This window comes from Papaver somniferum, chromosome 8, assembly GCF_003573695.1.
Source record: "Papaver somniferum cultivar HN1 chromosome 8, ASM357369v1, whole genome shotgun sequence".
NCBI classification, from domain to species: Eukaryota; Viridiplantae; Streptophyta; class Magnoliopsida; order Ranunculales; family Papaveraceae; genus Papaver; species Papaver somniferum.
In genome coordinates, this window is record NC_039365.1 from 19,988,606 (window position 1) to 20,010,702 (window position 22,097).

At 36.7% G+C, this 22,097-nt stretch overlaps 1 long non-coding RNA gene and 1 pseudogene across 1 annotated transcript; both read left to right on the forward strand.

Moving 5' to 3' along the window:
* Nucleotides 1-6,009: 6,009 nt before the first annotated feature.
* LOC113304048 lies at nt 6,010-7,761 on the forward strand. Its single transcript, XR_003338013.1, has 3 exons — nt 6,010-6,071; nt 7,419-7,539; nt 7,652-7,761. It is a non-coding gene; the product is annotated as an uncharacterized LOC113304048 (long non-coding RNA).
* Nucleotides 7,762-11,529: 3,768 nt separating this feature from the next.
* Nucleotides 11,530-12,835, forward strand: LOC113305230 (annotated as a pseudogene).
* Nucleotides 12,836-22,097: the final 9,262 nt, after the last annotated feature.

Below are 22,097 nucleotides of genomic sequence, written 5' to 3' on the forward strand. Positions count from 1 at the left end.
TCGCTAAATCCTTCAAGGACTGCGGGATGCCTCTTATAGTGTAATCCTAGGTTTTGTGGTTCTTTTCAGATACCGCATAACCCTCTCAATAGCATCCCAGTGTTCCAAACTAGGATTACTGGTAAACCTGCACAGAACTCCCACTGCATATGCAATGTCTGGTCTTGTACAATCAGTTGCATAACGCAGACTTCCAATTATACTAGCATATTCAGATTGTCTAACACTTTCTCCAGTGTTCTTAAACAATTTCACATTAGGATCAAACGGAGTACAAGCAGGCTTACAATCAAAATATTCATACTTTCTCAGAATTTTTTCAATGTAGTGAGATTGATCCAAACAAATACCACTACTAGTTCTTTATTTTGATTCCCAAGATTACACTAGCTTCACCCAAATCTTTCATGTCAAAATTCGAACTAAGCATACCTTTAGTTTCATTGACAACAGATAAATTGGAACCAAATATCAGCAAATCATCCACACAGCAACAATCACAACACACACACATCATTCTCAAATTTATAATAGATGCATTTGTCACCCTCGTTTATTCTGAAGTTATGTGAAATCATTAAATTATCAAATTTCTCATGCCACTGTTTAGGAGCTTGTTTTAAACCATAAAGGGATTTTTCTAGCTTACATACTTTCTGTTCTTGTCCAGGAATTACAAAACCTTCAGGTTGTTCCATATAATTTCCTCTTCTAGTTCACCATTCAAAAAGGCAGTTTTAACATCCATTTGGTGAATAACAAGATTATGAGCAGCGGCAACAGCAATCAAAACACGTATAGATGTTAATCTAGTAACAGGAGAATAAGTATCAAAGAAGTCTACGTTCTCTCGTTGCCTAAATCCTTTAGCAACCAGTCTAGCTTTGTGCTTCTCTATTGTTCCATCAGGCTTTAGTTTCCTTTTCAAAACCCATTTACAACCTATAGGCTTACAACCAGGAGGTAAATCTACTATACGCCAAGTTCCATTAGACATATGAGAATCCCATTCATTATCTACAGCTTCTTGCCAGAAACTAGACTCTGCAGAACTGAACGCCTCTTGTAAGTTAGAAGGTTCTTCCTCTACGGCATAAAATTCAAAATCAGGATCTCTTGTGTCAGTCCTAGCTCTTTTACTTCTTCTAGGTTCAACTTCAGTGATCCTAGTTTCTGCACTTCTAGGTTCTTCTAATCTATGTTCAGAATCAGCTCTAGGTAAAACACTAGATAAAGAACCCCCACTATTACCCCCACTAGTTCTAGATTTAAAAGGAAATCTCTCTTCAAAGAAATCAACATCAATAGATTCAATAATAACCTTATTATTAATATCAAAGAACCTATAAGCTTTACTGTTTTGAGCATAACCAATAAAAACACATTCATAAGCTCTACTTTCTAACTTATGTCTTTAGGATCAGGTTTTCTAACAAAAGCTAAGCAACCCCAAACTCTAAAAAAGAGACATTAGGTTTTCTATTTCTCCAAAGTTCATAAGGAGATATCATGGTTTTTTATTAGGAATGCGGTTCAAAACATGGCAAACAGTCAGCAAACATTCACCCCACCAATGAGAAGCAGCACCAGAGCTAAGCAAACAAGCAACAGTCAATTCAGTAAGAGTACGATTCTTTCTTTCAGCTTTCCCATTCATTTGAGGATTATATGGTGCAGTTCTTTCATGTATAATGCCATTAGTTTGATAAATTTCAGTATAAGGCCCCAAGGCCCCGCTCCCGGACTAATGTAATATAATATATAGTATAAATAGTATATACCCTAGTGAAATTGTGTGGGGTGGGAATTGAACCCATGCCTATAGTGTGGGAGCTCAAAACAATGCCACCATACTATCTCTCTAACTTTGGCATATTATTATAAAACTATGTTTTAAATATATACCCCAACAATCCCCCACTTATATTTTAAAACATTGAGCAAGTGCTATACAGTTGTGCATAAGCAAAGGTGCCTTTCGACTTGAACCTCTACATAGTGTTGAACTTTCTAATTATCAGGTAACTAGAGTGACTCTCGTCTTGAACTCTAACTAATAATAGATTATACAACACACACAACTATATCTTAGAGTAAAGTTCTTAATTTTGCACATTAGGGCCATGTGCTTATCCCTTTCTTAACGAACGATCTAGAGAAATGCCCAAGTTCTCATAGAAGGCGGCCACACCTTCACATTCGTATAGGTGAGTCTATCAAGGATACTCCTGTATATCCCACTCTTAACTTAAGAGCTATAGACATCATTAAGAGTTTAAACACTCAACCTGTTTCCCACTTCAGGATATCATGCTATGGGAATGCATGACTCTATCATATTATTTGTAACTTCGTCTAGTCCCTTTGAACCTATTTCTAGGTTGGGTATCCATTACAAATGACTCAACTTCTCACGGGCAAAAGTCCCATACTTTTAGAGATATTCCATACCTTTTCTCTTGCTAATCCTTTCGTCAAAGTATCAGCTATATTTCCTTCAGACCTTACATGATCTACTCTAACAACACCAGTTGTGAGAAATTCTCTAACTGTGTCGTGCTTTCGACGTATCTGTCGATTCTTACTGTTATTATAACAGTTCTCTACTACTCCGATAGCCGCGGTACTATCGCAGTGGATCAAAGTGGCTGGTATCGGTTTTTCCCATACTGGAATGTCTGATAACAGACTCTTCAGCCATCCTGCTTCTTCACTAGCTGCTGCTAGTGCCATCAATTCAGCCTCCATCGTAGATTGGGCTATAATTGTCTGTTTCTTTGATCTCCAAGATACAGCGCCCCCAGCAATAGTAAAAACATATCCACTGGTGGCCTTGGAATCATCTGAAAGAGTATTCCAATTAGCATCGCTAAATCCTTCAAGGACTGCGGGATGCCTCTTATAGTGTAATCCTAGGTTTGTGGTTCTTTTCAGATACCGCATAACCCTCTCAATAGCATCCCAGTGTTCCAAACTAGGATTACTGGTAAACCTGCACAGAACTCCCACTGCATATGCAATGTCTGGTCTTGTACAATCAGTTGCATAACGCAGACTTCCAATTATACTAGCATATTCAGATTGTCTAACACTTTCTCCAGTGTTCTTAAACAATTTCACATTAGGATCAAACGGAGTACAAGCAGGCTTACAATCAAAATATTCATACTTTCTCAGAATTTTTTCAATGTAGTGAGATTGATCCAAACAAATACCACTACTAGTTCTAGTTATTTTGATTCCCAAGATTACACTAGCTTCACCCAAATCTTTCATGTCAAAATTCGAACTAAGCATACCTTTAGTTTCATTGACAACAGATAAATTGGAACCAAATATCAGCAAATCATCCACATACAAGCAAACAATCACACACACATCATTCTCAAATTTATAATAGATGCATTTGTCACCCTCGTTTATTCTGAAGTTATGTGAAATCATTAAATTATCAAATTTCTCATGCCACTGTTTAGGAGCTTATTTTAAACCATAAAGGGATTTTTCTAGCTTACATACTTTCTGTTCTTGTCCAGGAATTACAAAACCTTCAGGTTGTTCCATATAAATTTCCTCTTCTAGTTCACCATTCAAAAAGGCAGTTTTAACATCCATTTGGTGAATAACAAGATTATGAGCAGCGGCAACAGCAATCAAAACACGTATAGATGTTAATCTAGTAACAGGAGAATAAGTATCAAAGAAGTCTACGTTCTCTCGTTGCCTAAATCCTTTAGCAACCAGTCTAGCTTTGTGCTTCTCTATTGTTCCATCAGGCTTTAGTTTCCTTTTCAAAACCCATTTACAACCTATAGGCTTACAACCAGGAGGTAAATCTACTATACGCCAAGTTCCATTAGACATATGAGAATCCCATTCATTATCTACAGCTTCTTGCCAGAAACTAGACTCTGCAGAACTGAACGCCTCTTGTAAGTTAGAAGGTTCTTCCTCTACGGCATAAAATTCAAAATCAGGATCTCTTGTGTCAGTCCTAGCTCTTTTACTTCTTCTAGGTTCAACTTCAGTGATCCTAGTTTCTGCACTTCTAGGTTCTTCTAATCTATGTTCAGAATCAGCTCTAGGTAAAACACTAGATAAAGAACCCCCACTATTACCCCCACTAGTTCTAGATTTAAAAGGAAATCTCTCTTCAAATAAATCAACATCAATAGATTCAATAATAACCTTATTATTAATATCAAAGAACCTATAAGCTTTACTGTTTTGAGCATAACCAATAAAAACACATTCATAAGCTCTACTTTCTAACTTATGTCTTTTAGGATCAGGTTTTCTAACAAAAGCTAAGCAACCCCAAACTCTAAAATAAGAGACATTAGGTTTTCTATTTCTCCAAAGTTCATAAGGAGATATCATGGTTTTATTATTAGGAATGCGGTTCAAAACATGGCAAACAGTCAGCAAACATTCACCCCACCAATGAGAAGCAGCACCAGAGCTAAGCAAACAAGCAACAGTCAATTCAGTAAGAGTACGATTCTTTCTTTCAGCTTTCCCATTCATTTGAGGATTATATGGTGCAGTTCTTTCATGTATAATGCCATTAGTTTGATAAATTTCAGTATAAGGCCCCAAGGCCCCGCTCCCGGACTAATGTAATATAATATATAGTATAAATAGTATATACCCTAGTGAAATTGTGTGGGGTGGGAATTGAACCCATGCCTATAGTGTGGGAGCTCAAAACAATGCCACCATACTATCTCTCTAACTTTGGCATATTATTACAAAACTATGTTTTTAAATATATACCCCAACATAAAGTATGCCATGTATTAACATGCTCTTTTCAGTTTTAGTAAATGCAAATTTTAACTGATCGACTCATCTTAACTGCAGAGCATCAAGAATTTCAGAATTCCTGAAGAATTTGCGGAAGTTGGATTGCATACTTTTCTGGTGCAAAGAACCTGTAAAGCGTTCGAAGAAGTGAGTCTGTTTTACCCTGAATCTGGAATACTGCATAATGATTGGCCGCATTGATTCTTTCTTTCGAAACTTTTCACAACCTGATGTGGCTTTACTTTTCCTTTCTTGTAGGCTGCTGGTAAGTTTGTCCCGGACAAGCGTTTTGAGGAGTCTATTAAGTATATGTGGTTTTGAGGAGTATCTGAAACTTATGTCATTCGAGCTAAAGATATGACTTGTTAACTGGCTATGAATCAGGTGTGATATCTAGCTTTACTGGTATATCTAGTTTGGGACTGGGGTCATGCTGTAGTATTTAAGTACTGTGTAATTTCTGTGTACTGGGTGTTGGTTGTAACTTTTACAGCTTTTCTGGACACCATTAAGCGCTTATCTACTTAAAGCAGCTTCTATCGTGTGTTTTTTTTGGGGTTGAAAATAGCTTTAACCACCAGAAATTCCAATCTTTACTTTGAAATTGATTCTGCACAGATTCACGTAGGTTCTGAATAATGTACCAATTTTGGCTGCTCAATCTAGTTTTCCTTCTGAACCACAGAACATATGTATTTCAAACAAAGAGTCTCCCCACCAGAATTCAAATAAAATACTCCCCGGTTTCACGAAAAGTGATACTTTCACTTGCGGGGATGTAGAAAAGTGAGTCGTTTGTACTCTGAATCTGAATGATTGCGTTGCATAATGATTTCACACATTGATTTTTTGCTACAACTTGATGGGGCTTTTGTTTTCTTGTAGATTCCTGCTGGTTCACATTTCTGTCTAAGCTTTTAGAGAAAATGGAGATTCCTTAACTTTAAGACCCTAGAAATTTTCTTAGGGTTTAATTCTCGGATCATCGTTTGCATATAATCATCAATCTCTGTAGTGCAATTTCATCACAATGGCACACCCTAAACCATCATCTTTTCATTGAACCCAGATTTCACCGATAGAACTGAAGAGTTGGTTGATTGTTAAAAAGTTGTATCATCTAATTTTAGAAATCAAATATACTAGATTTACGTTTTCTAAATCTGCAAACCATAATCCTTATAAAACATTCGTGTCTGAAGGGTGGAATTAAGCTTACATTACGTATTTGATGCCGCACCAAGAAATGCTCTCTCTCACTCAAGGTAAACCTCTTTCCTAATCTGCTTTCAATTGTTCCATTGATTCTTTTTCTCTTGGAACTGCATTTGTTAAAACAAACTAGCTAGAGAGTGGGGTAAGCCTTTTAGCATCAGAAGAAGTGAACTTAGAGTTTTCATGCAAGTTTTTCGCCCATACCACCCTTTCATATGGAGGATATAGGTTGATCATTGCAATGTCTACTATTTCTGGAATTATAGGCTGCTTTAGGAGATTACACTTTCAACCACGGAATTAAGATAATAAGTATTTTGGAGAGTTAAGTAAATTGTTCTCAGAATGGCTCTAAATTATGAATTTTCTTTTGGATTTGTGCCCTTGCCTTCTTCCTTGCACCTCCACACAGCAATATCTGATGCCTATATGTTTCGCCATAGATATTGCTGCTAAGAACCCAATTGCTACTCCTTCATGATAGCTATCTGTGTCACCTCTTAAACCTGTTACACCCCTTGGACCACCTGTTTCATTGACATAGTTAATACCACTCCTTCCTTCTTCAAAGACCTGTTACAAATTATGTAACACTGGATAGTTATTAACTGCCGAGAATATTTCAGTTGAAGACCATCTCTGATGTAGGGTAGGGTTTCTAATGAGGGTGTCACAACTGTAGTTTATGCAGGTTTGATATTTGGGTTTTGATTAGAATTATGGTTGATGAAGGATTTGACTTTTGAGTTTACATTTTGGAAACATTTTAGGCACCTTTCCTTCTGCACTAGCAAACAGTTCAGGAGATTCACTGCTATTTCTGGTGTTGACGAACTACCATTAAACCAAACCTCAACCCAGTTATCAACTCTGGTTCCTACCCCTCTCTCCCTTACTTGCCTGCTGTGCGGACTCCATCCCAAACCATACAACCTACTGAATCTACAAGCACACAAGGTATGAGATAAAGTCTCTTCATTTTTAATGGGGAACCAGCACAGTTCATCCTTAGAGTTTGTGGTATGAGTTATATCCATACATGGAATATTCTAGCTACATTGAGAGGGAGGACTTGAGAGATAAAGTTTGCACTTAATGATTTAGAGTTTCGGTCATGAATATGTATGACATGGGTAAGAGTGTTTTGGGTTTATAGTTTTATTCATCCTATTTTATTTTATTTGGATAGTTGAGGAGAATGCAGTTGTGATTCCAGATTCGGATATCACTCCCGTGTCCCGTCTCCTATCTTCCATCTTACATTTCCTTTCCCCATTTGTTAACCTTTTTTAACCAAAAGCTCCCAGATTTTAACCATTGATTCTAATATGCAGTTTTACAGATAAATGTTGTGGGTTAAGAACGGATTTGATTCGATACTCCTTTTTCATCTGTAGCCAATGAGTCTGCGACATTGCTTAATTATCTATTACTAAAAATCCACTTCCATCACGCTTCGCTTGAACCATTTTTGGAGGTACTGGCGGTGTAAGGTCAAGATTTTTCACCAGGAGAAAGGTATCTGGGTATCTTTCAACTTTGATGTGATATATGTTGTATTTGAAATTATTTTAAAACCCTGGATCTGTTAAAATTGGACTCACTTTGTTTGAGTTTGATACTATTGCAGTGGTAAAGTTGTACATCAGCGCGTGATCGAATTTGAGGATTACAATTTCACTGTGAATGGTGCCCTGAGCCGGATGCTGATGATCATGATCCTATAAATGCCGAGTTTTTTTGGAGGTAATATTAGTTGCGTTTTTATTTTCAAATTACTTAGCTTAGAATTCGTATGTATATGTTTCATATATTGATTTTGCCATAAGGGCACACTTTTAAGCTTGTTGTTGTCTTCGTCGTTCTTTGTTGTTGATGGTGGTGGTGGCTGATGCAGTGGGTTCCAAGATAAAATGTCTTCTTCCAGATTAATGATTGTAAATGTTATCACAATCTTTTCCTTATTTATCTGACGATATATAGATCGAATGAACCATTAGGAATCTTCTTCTATCTGATTGCACATACATAGTTCTGTTATTATGTTTGTATTGTGTTAATAATTTGATTTTGTAAAATTTAGAGACATAAACCACAAAACTAGTGTTACTGTGTATGCATAATAACCAGTGGAAGAATGAAGTCCATAGCCAAATAGGCTTAGCCAACAGTACCTTGTTTCTGTCACCGGTTCTGGTTGAATCTTATCTGGCGACTTTGGGACGGCACGATATACAACAGCATTTAATCTCCAGGATCCCACAAGATCCGATCCCCATGGGAGAATAGATTCATAGTAAACTTGCACATACCAAGGAAAAATATGTTGCTACCGTAGTTTACTCCTACGACTTTTAGGAGCACAGTGTCAGTGGAGGAGCTGAATTAGTAGTGTTTTTACTTTGGGCGCCTTGTCCGTGGATTCAAGGACTTGAAAATAAACTAGAATTGTGTATAGGCACCTTCAAGCTTTATGTACTTTTATCGTCATAACTATTTCACTGCTTTATTCAGTTGGCTGTTGGCTAGAGAGAGGAGTAGATATTATTTCTTGTTTCCAGTTGGATCAAGTGTGAGGCAGTAGTATTTGGAATCTCTAGTTCACAAAAGTTTTGAACAAAATATTTTCACCCTAGATTTATATCCAGTTCTTCCCAAGCAACACAGGTTTTTTCTTCTCCCACTTGGTGATATCCATTGCAGCCCCTTCATTTCTTGGGAGTAAGGAGGTGGTTTGAGACATTGGAGATATTTGACAATCCTGATTGATTCACCTGGTCATTTGCTATTTAGTCAAGTCAGCTTGACGCCATAAGCTTTGTACACTACGTTATGGATAGGTCCAGATATCCAATTTCTCCTCATGCATCTTATCATGCCATCATCAGTATTGTTTTTATTTCCTGTGTTGTTAGTTAGGCTTTGAGACTGCTAAAGCATGGAATGTACTAAATTTCTCTTCTTAGTTTTTGATAATTTGTCACTGAGCAACATATATTGAACCACAGAGAGCAACAAGAAGTACAAAATTTCTGTAGAATTTGGAGAAGATGGAGAACCTATATGGAACCACAACCTACAATTCAGGTTGTAAGAACCTATAAAGCGCTCAGAAAAGTGAGTCCTTTTTACCTTGAATCTGAATCATTGTAGAACGATTGCTCGAATTGATTCTTTTGCTACTTTTCACAACTTGATTTGGCTTTTCTTTGCTTGTAGGCTGCTGCTGAGGCTGTCTTGTAGGCTATTGCTCAAGTCGATTTGTTTGCCGTAAACTTTTCCCGACTCATATACATCTAAAAATAGAATATAAATTGGACTGCCAAGATTTTTTTTGTAACAACACGGACTTGTATAAAATTAGTTAGTAGAGTTTTCCCTTCTAAATTCTTTCAGGGACTCTAGAATTTTATGTATGATAACAGAGAACCTGAAATTCTGAAAACACTATAGTCAAATGATCTGAGTTGATTCTAGTTCTCACCATCATTCCTTACTATTACATCCACAAAAAATGGATATCTATGCGGTTCATGGCTTTTTCTCTTTGCGATGTATTTGCATTGGTGTCGTGATTTGTATTTGGGTCTTCATTTTCTTGTATTTTGGTGTTTTTGATAATCTTGTAAGTAATTATGTAATCACTATTTTAGTTTAAATGAATTGAAATGTGATTTGCATCGGGAGAAAAAAAAACTTATGGATGCCATTTACTACCACTTTTCAGTGGATACTGAATATAGGATAATTCTTTACGGATCGAGAAAACCGATTACGGCGAAACCGCCGGACTCAGTTTTTTTTGATGGGTCTCGGTGGGCCCCGCGGAGGACAATAAAGGGCCCGGTATTTGTGAGAGAAGATGGGGTGGTTTTTTTCTCTCGGTTTTTTCATTGTCTGTGAAGAATTTTTGATGAATATAATTGATTTAAACTTTGTGTCCTCTATTTTTGCTTCTTGTCATCCCCTAATAATTTTATCATTGTGCTTTACAGTGACATAATACTGATGATACCTTGTTCTATCTATGGGATTGGTTTCCTGGCTAAATTGGGCCTATGCCACTTAATTGGGGCCTATAACTACATGATAAAATAGGGTCATTAGGAAGTAATTTGTAGAAACCCCTTATCCATTATTTATCTTAATACCTAATGTACCCTTACTAAATTAGTGATGAATAATTAAGTTAATTTTTGTTAAATTAATAAATGTTTGAGTGGGATTATAATGTTTGGATTAGAGTAGAAATTCATTTTTCTTTTTTAAAGTTTGGAGGGAAAGAAGTAGAGGGAAAAAATGAAAAACTAGGGTTTTTGATTTTCTTAGCAAAAATGAAAGAATATAGTGATGATGAAGACTCTAGTAGTGATGAAGAGGTGGGTGCATCAGATTATCGTGATTTCGATCCTACCGAATTGGAAAATTTGTTGAATGAAGAAGACAAAGTGAACCAAAGAATGCTTGGGGATATTATTCAAGCACAAGAACAATTTCGTCGGGAAGAAGAAGGTGATAATGCTCTTAATAAACAGGTACGAGTTGTAACGATATACAAACATGTATTTGCATGTCCCAATCGCTCAAAAAAGGAAAATTTTTCAAAACTTTAACCCAGAATCGTTTATTCGATAACACTACATAAACCGATTCTGAGTAAAATCCCCAAATTTGGATCTATAATCGATCTTTGTTAGTCACCATATAACCCGATTGTAGTAAATTTTTTGTCTCCATTGGCATGTGACCAGAATCGGTTTTCGTTGGTGATGTTAATAACCCGATTTCTTCACTTAAATAATCACGTAGAAAACACAAAGTTGACAATCGGTTTATTTTCGTGTATATGCAAACCGATTTTAAAATTCCAGGAGAAATGTGAACAATAATCGGATTATATGACACTAGAAGTGAACCGATTCTGGACTTTGAATTTTTTCAACAATTCTTAAATCGGTCTTTATAGTTGCACACATACACCGACTACTTGGAATCGGTTTACTCGACTGTACATATAAACCGATTTTGAATCATCAACTTGTTGTAGATTGTTGTGGCGTTTGAAGAAGATCAACCCGAAGCCGTATCTCTGTTGGGTCTTTGTACCTCTGCCCACTATTTTACGGATTTGGAATGGAAAGATAGAAATGATGCAAAGCAATGGTTTATAGACAAGGGAATAGAGAATCAAATGTGCATTAGTTTTAGGCCGTCATTCAAGTAAAAAGCGTTTGGAAATTGTTTGTGAGAGAGATGGAAAGCAAGAAAGTTACTGGGCAAAGGAAAGACTGTACGTGAAGACGACGACAAGGGAATACATTACTAAATCAAAGAAGTATGGTTGCCCGTTTAACATTATAATTAATAGACCCGAGAAACCCGATGGTAGTAGGGTATACAACTTCTCTGAAGGATGAATGGTTGTCACAATCATGATGATCTGGAATCTCTTGTCGGACACGCGGCCGTTTGTGGGTTGAAACCACATCAATTGGAAATGGTGAGTTGATGAAAGCGTGTAGACCAAGTGACATCCTTAGGAAGATTAAGGAGGATGATAAGGATAATTTGTCCACTTTGAGGCAAATTTACACGGCAAGAGCAGCCTTTAGGAGGAGGTCATGGGATGGTAGAGTGGTTACGGAACAATCTCAATGGTTAGCCGATCAACAGGGATACACAATGAGGAAGCAAGTATTGGAAGGCAAAGTGACTCGTATTTTCTTGGCGCATCCGGAGATGATCAAGTTGGCACAATGCTTCTATCAAGTTTTGTTAATAGATTGTACATGCAAGACCAACAAGTACAATATTCCGTTGTTAAACATTGCTTGCCATACTTCCGACAAGCAAGCTTTCACGGTAGCATAGGGGTTTATAGATCGGGAGAATTGTAGGTTGTTTATTTCTACTCCTCCGCTTTCTGACGTGATCATTAACAAGTATAATCTGAGAAGTAATGTTAAGAGCTTTAACTTGGGAGGAATGGGCTGCAGTGCTGGTGTCATTGCAGTAGATCTTGCCAAGGGATTGCTTCAGATTCACGGAGATACTTGTGCTATTGTCTTGAGCACTGAGAACTTGACCCTAAGGGCGTACTATGGAAACAACAAATCTACGATGGTAACTAATTGCCTATTCCGTATTGGTGGAGCTGCAATTCTCCTCTCCAACAAAAATCAACATAAACGGCAAGCTAAGTACAAACTACTTCATATTGTGAGAACTCACCATGGTTCAGCAGATGAAGCTTATAAATGTGTGAGCCAGTACGAAGATGAAGCTGGTAAGCTTGGTGTTTCCCTGTCCAAAACTCTCATGTCGGTTGCAGGGTTGGCAATTTGGCATTAAAAACTAATATAACCACTCTAGGTCCTCTTGTGCTTCCATTTAGCGAGCAACATCGATTTCTCATTCTTATGGTGACCAAGAAAATATTCAAGAATCTCAAACCAAGACTTACATTCCAAATTTCAAACTTGCATTTGAGCATTTCTGTATACATGCTGGTGGAAGAGGAATAATTGATGAAATGGAAAAGAACCTAAAATTATCTCCAGTTGATGTTGAGGCTTCCCGAATGACTCTTCATAGATTCGGAAACACCTCATCGAGCTCAATTTGGTACGAGTTGGCCTACATTGAGGCTAAAGGAAGGATGCATAAGAGCGACCGTGTCTGGCAAATTGCATTAGGAAGCGGGTTTAAGTGTAATAGTGCTGTATGGGTTGCGCTCAAGAATGTGAAACCATCTCTAGCTAGCAGCAATAAGGGAAACCCTTGGGAAAATTGCATTCACAAGTATCCCATGTAAATTGGTGTTCAAGTAGCAGTTCACTAGGTTGCATTATGCACACTACGCTGATTGTGCGGTGAATAGCATAACACGTGAAAGAGCTTTGAATTACTAAGTTGAAGTTCGTATTTTTGAATATTGTGGTTCTACCTAAGGTTGGAACATATTTTTTCTACAACATGATAATGAAATAAGTGGGTCTTTTTTTATATCTTTTTCTCAGGTTTTATGTTTACTAACATAGTCGATCCATACAAGTATTTGTTGTCGACGTAATAGCATTGGAGTTATCAATGTCTTTCGAATCATTCATATCATTATGCATAACACATGCATTCCCACATGGCCTATGCAATTCATGTCCGAACTCCTAACGTGATGTCGAAGACTTTTCTACAATTTGCTTGTCTATAAGACTACTGTATTGTATTTAAGTGCCTTGATATATGCATACGAGAAAATGTGCATTTATTAGTGAAAAATATGAGGAGAGCTATATGCGTGGAACCAGAGCACTTCCACACTGGAAAAAAATTTGTCCACACAAAGACTACAAAAAATCGTGTACTGTCTATATGTGTAGCATGACACCTCAAAATTTGTTTTGCATTTAAGATTTTAGGATTAATGCTTGTTGTGTCGCTGTAATTATGCATAAAGAAAATTAAGAAATGCATTTGAAGAACCTGCCCTTTAGTCTTTAGATAAAATGTGTACTTTTTCGAAAATGATTTATATCTAGCGAGATACCGAGGGAGAGAGAAGTTATGCATAAAGAAAATAAAGAAATGCATTTGAAGAACTTGCCCTTTAATCTTTAGATGAAATGTGTACTTTTTCGGTAATGATTTATATCCCGCGAGATACCGAGCGAGAAATAAGAGGTGGAAACCACATTAAACCAACCTCTGCTAAGCTACCGGGTTATAAAGGGACCACCCACTCTCTCTCAGGCGGTACACACCGTGGGATCTAATCCGCGATGAGTATATCAGTTCCCGTACTTTTTCATCTTTGAAGTGATGCGACATTTGTGTGGAGATGCTTCTCAACCTCTCTCATGCTAGTGAAAGGAAATCTGGCAACCTTGGAAAGAAACATGCCTAATACAGATTTTAGGCTCAGTGGTAATAACAATGTAATAATTCCTACCATGTGTTGTGTAATCGTGTGAAAGCCCTTCTCTTTTCTTTGGGAACTCTGACGTTACTTACGAAGCTAGACTTTACTAACCCGGCCGCCAATTAAAAATCATAAAATTGGTCAATTAACCCAACAGTAACAATTTCTGGGTGAAAGATATGTGACATTTGATACTGTTTAAATGGACGAGAATGTAAAAATAGTAAGGATGTCAACAGTTTCATCCTACCCATTTTCAAATATTTTTTCTTATTTTTAATTTACATTATGATGCATCCAGTTTCATCCTCGCTCTTTTTTAAGTTTAAGTCGGGATGAATCCAGTTTCATTCTTACTATTTTTTTGTGTCAATTTCACCGATATTAATTTTTACTCGTCCATTATAACCATGTTTGAAAAATATTTGGACAAATTGCCCATTTTTCGATTAAAAATTGGGTTTTTATCAGATTATCACCGTTGCTACGTTGGACGTGAGGTGCGCATTTGGCAAGAGTTTTATACCTCATTTAATCGGGGATATGAGAATTAATTGGAGGATATGAGTTTAGTCCTGGACTGTCGTAGCTTGCTTAGCAGTTTTGTCAATTGGAAATGCACTCATGTTAAGCGAGATGCTAATAGTGTGGCAGATAAAATTGCAAAAACTGCAAGAAATCAGTCTATGAATGTTTGGTACACTACTCCTCCAAATTACATTCTAGAAAATCTAGAAAAAGACCTTTGTTCTACGATTTAATGAAATGAATTTCTTTTCTTATCAAAAAAAAAGAGTTTAGTCCTGGATTATCCTGACCCCTGAGATCATAACACATATCATCATATTTATACATTTATCTTTGGTCATTTAATTTTTCTACTTTTAAAAAAGTAATGTTTTTTATTTCACAAAATTGGTTAAAAACAAAATCAACAATTTCTGGGTAAAAAAGACATCTAGATTTTGATACTGTTTAAATGGACAAAAGTGTAAAAATAGTCAGGATGTAAACAGTTTCATCCTGCCCATTTTCAAATACTTTTTCTTATTTTTAATTTACACATGATGCATCCAGTTTCATCTTCGCTATTTTTTAAGTTTAAGCCAGGATGAATCCAGTTTCATCCTTGCTATTTTTTTTGTGTCCATTTCACCCATACTAATTTTTACTCGTCCATTAGAATCATGTTTTAAAAATATTTGGACAAATGACCCATTTTCCATTTTTATTTCTTATTTTTACTTATTTTATTTTGGTCATCTAACTTTCTTTTATTTTGCAACTTTTTTCTCACATTTTTCTAATATTTTTTTCACGTTCTTCATAAAAGAATTTGCAAATCGTTTCAAATTTCAACCACGACATGTCTCTTCGGTTATTAAACAGGATTTGTACAATACTCAGCACAGACGTTGTGGGTGCAAAATACCAAACACCGGATAGTAAGGCGTAGCAATCATTTTTTCAACACGCTAATATGACGCATTCAATACGTTTCTGCTGTCGAAAGCGATGACGTCACCAAATCTCATAAAAAGTGTGAAGACCAGCGCGGTAGTTAGAGGGCGGCAAAAAAAATGAAGGGCGATTATAATGCCCTTCCAGATCCGAAAATAAGGGATTTATTAACTGTCCTCCACTATGTAACCCCTATAAAAGAGACAAGAAGTCATTGTAACAAGAGAGATCTTTTTGAGAGCTTAGATAAAAAATTTATGAGAAAGAAAGTTGTTTTGTTTTCCAAGTTTTTCATTCATCCCATTTTTATTTGTTCTAACTTTTAATAAATTGATTTAGAGTTTTTTTTTATGATGTCTTAGATTGAGTCATACATTTACTTGGATGTAGGTTGTAGAATTTCCTGCAACTGCATTTTGATGCTAGAAACAAGGAAGGTTCTGAGGAGATGAAGAAAATTAACAGAGAAGAGGGAAAAGTGAAGGAATTTTTTTTTATCTCTCCACCACAATTGTTAAAATAAGCAAATTGTTAAGAAGGCAACATCCGGTCAGATAGAGAGATGTGTCAGTCAAAAGGGAGATGGTCAACACGTGTAGACGGTTACACAGGAATTCCAGAAAAATGTCGGTTGATTAAAGGAATACGAAGAGATAGGTCGATGCAATAAATTAAGGCTTCTCTTACCGGTCTTTCCTTTAAAAAAACGATACGAGAAGAGGCAAAATGTGATTGCAAAATACCGCACACCCGATAATAAGGGCGTAGGAATCATTTTGTTAACAGACGAATATGACGCGTTCAATACATTTTTGCTGACGAAAACGATGACGTCACTAAGTCACACCAAAAGTGTGAAGATCAACGCGGTAGTTAGAGGATCAACGCGGCAAAGAAAAATAAGGGCGATTATAACGCCCTCCCAAATCCGAAAATAAGAGTTTTATTGGCTGTCCTTCACTATGTAACCCCTATAAAAGGGACAAAAGCCATTCTAACGAGAGAGATCTTTTTGAGAGCTTAGATGAGAAATTCAGGAGAGAGAAAGTTGTTTTGTTCTCCAAGTTAGGGTTTTCATTCCTCCCATTTATATTTTTTCTAACTTTTAATGAAATGATTTAGAATTTTTTTATGATATCTTAGATTGAGTTCATAGATTTACTTGGGTGTATGTTGTAGGATTTCCTGCAACTACGGACGTCATCATTCCAAATTTAAACCATGACGAATTTTTCAAATTTTAAAACTAAAATTAGTCGTGGAAAGTCCTCGTGGTTCAAATTGATAGACCATAACGATGCTTTTAAATCGTTATGGTACACATTTACCGACTATGACGACTTTAATTGAAATTTGGGAGGCTATTTTATGTTCTCATGATCTTAAAATTCAATCATGACGATTCTTGATAATTCTAAAACAAAACACATGCATTTTATCATTATAATCGTTCTCATTCTAAATATGACCATGATGACTCTTTAAAATCTTAAAGTAGAAATTGGTCATAAAAAGTCATCTTCGTCCAAATTAATAGACCATAAAAACTCTTTACAGTCTAAATCTGGATAAAAAAATTAAAAAAATAAATTAAAAAGATAATAAAAATAAATAACACACAAAATAAAAACTAAGTTGAACTAGGACATCGTTACCATGGTAGGGAGGGCCGACCGAAGAAAAACGATAGACCGTTGATTGCATAACGCGTTATACATTCTTTCTTTTTGTTGGAAGGTTATTTTTGAGGCACATACATCATTTTAGTGGTTGCATAACCAAATTAGTGGATGCATGAACCAAAATACAGGTGTGCAGATAGATCAGAAAGTAGTTAAATTTACTTGTTTAATAACTTGGTATTTGTGGAAAACAAGGTGTCCAAAAGTATTTGATAATGTGCAGGATGATGATAGAATAATTGCAGTGAATATTACTAAACATCTAAGGGAATGGAGATCTTATTTAGCTGAAAACATCTCTAATTCCAGTAATGATTTACAAGTTACACATGTTTGGCTGGAACCATATCAAAATATGGAGAAGTTCCATTTTGATGCTTCCTTTATTGATGATAATGTTTCAGCAGGAATTTGATTAATTTCTAAAAACCATGCAGGTGAACACAATGGAATGCGATGCATCCCAACATATGCAATAGATCCTGAACAAGAAGCATTGGGAGCTTTGGAAGTAGTTCTATGGGCTAAGGATAGGGGAGTTAGGAATATTCATCTTAAGGGCGATTGTATGCATGTAATGAAAGCTATCCAAGGTCACTCAACAGCTATGAAGTGGTCTGAAAATAGTATAATTAGAAATATTTTGTTTATTTTTCCATACTTTGAATCCTAGACATGTACATATGTCCATCGTGATGCATATAATATTGCTGATTCTTTAGAAAAACATGTAAGAGTACAGCTAGATAAAGTAAATTGGAATTTTAACAGGCCTGCTTGGATTGATATAATAATCCAAAGTGACTAAAACAATTTGTTTTAATTTCTAATTTTTAATAAATATAATTTTTCTATCAAAAAAGTTATTATGCATCCTTTGTGGTGGCATAATGGCTAATGATTATTGTTGACGGTGGTTTTTAGTATAGGGCGAAAATTTTAAAAGTCTATCTACCTGACCCGGCATCAGAAATAGTAGACCTTGATATGTCTATATTCCGCAAGGAATTTGAAGAATATATATGATGAGTGTCTATGTCTCTATTCATATTATATTGAAACTCAAGCTCCTAAACGAATTGTTCACTAGTATAGAGCCTAATGAGTATCTAAGCTCTTAGTTGCATTACTCACTAATGCCGGAGCCTGCCGAGTATTCATTCTATGCTATGTTCCCCAGCCGAACTCTTGATGTTGACATGACATGACAATTAATGTTCGCTCGAAATTGATTATCATGAATATCCCGAAGTGTCATACGCATGGAAATACTCAATTAGAGGCACGTAAAGTTATGCTTCCCTCTGAAACATAATTAGTGATCTTGTATGAACGCACAAAATTCACCAGAAGTTGATTGATTTTGTGTTGGCTCACAAAATTCAATCTTTCTAACCTAGTTTTATTAATTTAACAAATATAGGTTTTTTGCGGCCTGGGAAATATCTCAAACCCTAGTGGTCGAGACCAAACCTAGGAAAACTAGAAAAATAATTCATCATGGAGCTAGTAGGATCAAGATCCTATTACGAATTGGAAAACTAGAAATAAAAAGGAACTGCGGAAAATAAAAGCAGCAACAAAAGGACTGCCCTAGCAAGCACTGCCCGTGGCCGACCGGCCACGCTCCACATTACTGCTTGCTAGCCTATCTTTTCCGTCGACCATTCAAATCGTTCCAAGAGCGCCGCATAAACTTTTGATTAATATTGGAAGTTGGCTGGTCAGACACACTTAATTCCTTAAGGAATCGTATATAGGCTTCCCATGTCAGTCTTAAAACAATCACGGACGTGCATTTTGGCAGGCAGATTTATCAAGCCTAGCCTCCTCCCAACACGGTCGGACAAGCTCTGTGATACGCACTGGCAGGCCCACTTATGGCTCAGCCAATCGAAACCCTTACAGTTGCAAGCGGAGCCACTGACCAATCACTTAAAGAAGATTTGCCGCGCATCATTCAAAACCCTAATTTCTGTTAGTGGCAGCATATTACTATCGTAAAACGATCTCGGACGTCCAACTTTTCTAGCCAAATGGGCCGGCCCAGATCCAACTTTAGTCGGCCAATGAAATACCAACATGCTCGCCTGCTGCCTGCCTTCATCCCTGGCCTATCGAATTGTTCAAGCCGGCAACTAGCGCCTCCAATCGTTAGCACAAAGTAGGTTGGCTACACGGCTTCGAAACCTGAAGGTCGTCCAATGGCAGTACATAACTTCCGCAAACCAATATCGGTCGTCCAAGTTCGCTAACTGAATCGACCGACCTAGATTCAATTCCAGGTGACCAATAAGATGTTACCATGATCAAAAAGTTGCTCTATTGCTAGTGCTTGGTTTTGTAGTTATTATGGTGTTTTTATGTTTGTGTAGGTGTTTTTGGAAAAATACACTTGTGTGGAAAAAGTTGCTCAAAAAGTGCTATTTGGACCCCCGGAGGACATTTGCTATACTGACCCCATATTTGGCTAAGGGGCATCCAGGGTTATGCATAGCCCAAATTCATCCTCAACACCCAATTACTAAGGGGCACACTACCTGCTTTCACCCCCAGAGAGCCACCTGCTATTCGCACCCCTAGTTTGGTTAGGGGACATCTTCTTCTTCGTTTAAAAAAAAAAATTTGGCGGGAAAACTTTGTAATGAACTAGAAGATTTTTTATCAAGATTTTGACGATGTTCTATAGAGATTAAATGTCTGAAACTTCGTGGGTAGTGGTGATTTTTCATAACAGGCCTATTATGGGTGTTCGTTTGGATCAGAATTGGCTGAATCATGTCATGGAGCAAAACAGGAGAGTACGTGAAAAAGGGGAAGATTTTCACGCGTCTGCTGTTGCTGGGAGAGTTTGGAACGTGCTGGGAGAATGCTAGAGGCGTGTAAGAGTTAAACAAGGAGAGTTTGCAGCTGTAAAACGCGTAAGAATCTAAAACAGGAAAGAAAATATCCGAAAATATTTTCTTTCACTGCCGAGAATTTGTGAAGTTATGGAGGAGATTCGATGCATCTTTCGGGTATAAATAGAGTCCTTTGGGTCATATAAGGGTGACGGAGAGTTTTGGGAGCAGTTTAGAGCTTCAACAAAGCTGAAAATCAAGTTGCAAGAAAACTGTTTTCTGCTGGTGCACTGAAGAACACAAAGAACTTTAGACGCACAGAGACAGTCGTTTATCAACAGTGACAACGACACACAGGCGAGGGTCGAGAATCAGCAGCAGTACTCTGTTCTATCGTTCTTTTCAGTTTGTAACACTTATAACTGTTGCAAACCCGGTTTTTAATATTTTCTCTCCATTTCATCTTTGTAAACAAATTTTGAGGCAATGAACAAATATTTTGAGCGTGTTTACACAATGATGAGCTAAACCCATCCCCTGGGCGAAGGAGGAAGCTATTTCACCAATGAAAAGTGGTAATCTCTAATTTATGCAATTATTATATGATTATTTGCCTAGATAAATAAATTGATAAAATGGTTTTTGTTAAACAATTGTCATTTCAATTTATGGAGCATGCTAGCCTAGGGTTTTGATGTCCCATACTTTCGATCTACAATTGTTATTTCTAAAAAATCAACTATTGTAATATTAAGAATCAATTTGAATGCATGATTTGCATGATTATAATTAGAGAATATAAATCACTTTGATATTGGTAAATAGTGGATTCCATAGCCCCAGTCTTCTCCATATTTTTCATATCACTTTTATTTAAGTTTGCTATATTTTTAGTCTTAAAAATTAAATCTAAAATCTATTGCTTTCACAAGTCTCAACGAACCTATTACTACAACTCAATTTGAAATCTGATCAATTTTTGGCGCCGCCGACGCAGACCTGTCTTTAGGATAGAGTTTTTAGATTTTTTTTTTTAGGTTTTTATTTGTTTTTCATTTTTATTTTATTTGTTCTTCTTTACGTTTCTGGGTTTTTGTCTTTTTCTTACAGATTTTGGAATTTGGAGCGAAAGAAAAATTTGCCAAAGCTTTTGGTGAATACTTAAAGATTTGGAGTAAAAGCAAAGAGAAAGGAGCGAAAGAATTGGAGAATAAAAATTATCAAAAAAACAAGAAAGAGAGAGAGACAAAAAAAAAATTATATATTTTTTTTAGATTATCTTTTTCTTTTGCACTTTGGACTGTGGACTTTGGGACTTTATTTTTTTTAAACCCTACGGAAGGGTAGTTTAAATATAAACTGTTTGAAGAGAAGGACGACGATTACGATATCGCCTCGGCCCCTCGGGTTCGTACATGACATAGGAGTCGTGGCCCGAGTCGACTTCAGCGGTTCATCCCCCATATGGTACGGGAGGTAAGTTTGTCGAAACACTCGCGAATCTCCTGTCAGCGAGTTACTGTATTCCTTCGTTTGCATATATGCTGAGGATTTGAAAACGGCTGCTTTAATTTCCTAGTCAAGGGCAAGGACTGTCCATACAAGATAAGGGTTCGGATTTCATCACCGTTCCGTTCTTTCCCGCCTTAGGAAAACGAAAACAAACGCGAACCTGAGCCTAAAATTTGACTAGAACGAGACCTATAGGGTAACGAGCTTAATAGGAAGTTCATTCGAAAAATATTGGTTACTCTTTTAAGCATGCTTCAAAGTTCATGATGGTTTCTGTGAGTTGAATGCGCCTCCTTGTAATGCCGCTGAGGCCTTGGGTATCAAAGCTCCATTGAGCTTCCCTCGTCTCGATTCAACTTACTTAAACTCGGATTGATTCCAGAGGGGTTTTCTTAAATTGTAATGAATTCCCTTTCGAAGGATTAGAAGCTGGTATAGAAACAATCTAAGTGGAGCCATCATGCTTTTTGTTTGCTAGAAATCTTTAGATTTGCTTTGGTGGAGTCAGCCTTGTTTGTGTTTGCATAGAACTTCCTTTCCTTTTAGGATTTCTTTCTTTTTCTTTTGTTATTCTAGTGTATGCCCAAGGTTATTAAAGAGCGGGCTTGGAAAAGAAACACTCTAGGTCGTTTGATTAGTGATAAGCCTAGTAGTTCTTCTTGT